The sequence below is a fragment of the Notamacropus eugenii genome, chromosome 1 (assembly GCF_028372415.1).
Source record: "Notamacropus eugenii isolate mMacEug1 chromosome 1, mMacEug1.pri_v2, whole genome shotgun sequence".
Classification (NCBI taxonomy): domain Eukaryota; kingdom Metazoa; phylum Chordata; class Mammalia; order Diprotodontia; family Macropodidae; genus Notamacropus; species Notamacropus eugenii.
In genome coordinates, this window is record NC_092872.1 from 648,295,997 (window position 1) to 648,298,607 (window position 2,611).

General features: G+C 40.9%; 1 pseudogene; it reads left to right on the forward strand.

The window, feature by feature from the left end:
* The first annotated feature begins 240 nt into the window (after nucleotides 1-240).
* Nucleotides 241-2,165, forward strand: LOC140519426 (heat shock cognate 71 kDa protein pseudogene; annotated as a pseudogene).
* Nucleotides 2,166-2,611: the final 446 nt, after the last annotated feature.

Genomic DNA, 2,611 nt, shown 5'->3' on the forward strand with positions numbered 1-2,611 from the left:
GTACTTTAATTGATAAATCTGACATTTGTTACACAGAATGTAAAGTAAGTCTTTTCATCTTACTCAGATGGAAAGCCAAAGCAATCTATCTCCAAATTTTCTTTTTCTCAGCTCTTTCTAATGCCTTTAAAACTATTACATTGATTGTTTTAAAGAATGAAATACTCAGGTCTACTCAGTACAGCAGCAGCCCTTCTCTCTCCACAGTGGTCAGTTATAACCCCCAATTCCCTAGCAACCATGTCAAAGGGACCTGCAATTGACATTGAACTTGGCACCACTTACTCCTTTGTGGGAGTCTTCCAACATAGAAAAGTGGAGATCATTGCTAATAACCAAAGAAACACGACCACCCCAAGCTACATCATCTTCAGTGGCACAGAACACTTAAGCAGTGATGCTGCAAAGAATTAAATTGCAATGAACCCCACCAATACAGTTTTTGATGCCCAATGTCTGATTGGTCACAGATTTGATGATGCAGTTATGCAGTCAGACATGAAGCACTTATATGATGGTGAATGATGCAGGTAGGCCTAAGCTCCAAGAGTAGCATACAAAGGGGAGACGAAAAGTTTCTATCCAGAAGCACCTTCTGTGGTCTTGACCAAGATGAAAGAAATTACACAATCTTACCTTGGGAAGACTGTCACAAATGCTGTGGCCACAGTACCAGCCCCTTTCAACTATGCCCAACATCAACCCACTAAAGATACTGGAACCATCGCTGGTCTCAATGTGTTCTGAATCATCAATGAGTTTACTGTTGTTGCTATTGCTTATAACTTGGACAAAAAGGTTGGTGCTGAGGGAAATGTGTTGATCTTTGACCTTTGAGGTGGTATTTTCTATGTCTCCATTCTTACCACTGAAGAAGGCATCTTTGAGATCAAGTCCATAGGTGGGGACACCCAATTTGGTGGGGATGACTTCAACAACCAAATGGTCAACCATTTCATTGCTGAGTTTAAGCAAAAGCACATGAGGACATCAGTGAGAACAAGCAGGTTCTTTGCCATCTTCACACTGGTTGTGAATATGCAAAGCACACCCTCTCTTCTAGTAACCAGACCAGTATGAGATTAACTCCCTCTGTGAAGGTATCAGCTTCTATACATCAATCACCCAAGCCTATTTTGAACAGCTGAATGCTGATCTCTTCTGTGGCACACTGGACCCTGTGGAAAAGGCCTTAAGAGATGCCAAGCTGTATAGACCACAGATTCATGGCATTGTCCTGGTGGGTGGTTCCACTTGAATCCCACAAATCTAGAAACTTCTGTAAGACTACTTCAATGGCAAGGAGCTCAACAAGAGTATCAATCCTGATGCAGCTGTTGCTTATGGTGCCGTTTTCCATTTTTTCTGGAGATAAATCTGAAAATGTGCAGGACTTGCTGCTGTGGGATGTCACTCTTCTTTCCCTTGGAATTGAAACTGCTGGTGGAGTTATGACTATTCTGATCAAATGCAATACCCCCATCCCCACTATGCAGACACAGACCTTTACCACCTATTTGGATAATCAGTCTGGTGTGCTTATTCAGGTTTATGAAGGTGAGAGGGCAATGACAAAGGATAACAACTTGCTTGACAAGTTTGATCTCATAGTAATCCCCTCAGAACCCAGGGATGTTCCTCAGATTGAAGTAACATTTGACATTGATGCAAATGGCATCCTTAATGTTTCTACTGTGGATAAGAGCACAGATAAGGAGAACAAGGTCCCCATCGCCAATGATAAAGGATATCTGAGCAAAGAAGACATTGAGCAGATGGTACAGGAGGCTGAGACATACAAGGCAGAGGATGAGAAGCAGAGAGACAAGGTGTCTTCCAAGAATTCTCTTGAATCTTATGCTTTCAGCATGAATTCTACTGTAGAGGATGAAAAATTGCAAGGCAAAATTGGTGATGAAGATAAACAGAAGATCTTTGACAAATGTAATGAAATAATCAACTGGCTGCATAAGAAGCAGACTGCTGAGAAGGAAGAATTTGAGCATCAACAGAAAGAATTGGAGAAGATCTGCAACCACATCATGACTAAGTTGTATCAGAGTACAGGGGGCATGCCAGGAGGCGTGCCTGGTAGGTTTCCAGGTGATGGAGGAGCCACATCTGGAAGTGCTTTTTCTGGACCCACCACTGAAGAGATGGACTAAACACACCAGAAGAAAGAACATTCCACATTGCCTTCCAAAAATTGAAGGACTCAAATTTGTAGCCAAGGAAGAAGAATTTTAAAAGTCCCCTTTAAGCTATTGTGTAAATCTAGGCATTCTGAATACTTGAATGCGGACAGAGGGAGAGAAGTGAACACCATTGCACTTTATCAGTACTATAAACAAGCAGAAATGCAATTCTTGTCCTGGAGAATGAAATCTATTTAAAATTGGCACCATAAAAAAAGAATGAAATCCTTTATTGTTAAAAAATAAGATGAACCAGACATCTACAGTAGGAAATTTAATTTAATGCATGACAACCCACAACCTTTAAAGCTCAGTGAGTGGGAAGGTCAACTCTCAAAGCCAAATTGTTGCTTTCTCTTTTGTAAAAGACAGTTTAGTTTATTATAAAGTGTACTAGATTTAGAAGACCTGGTGTA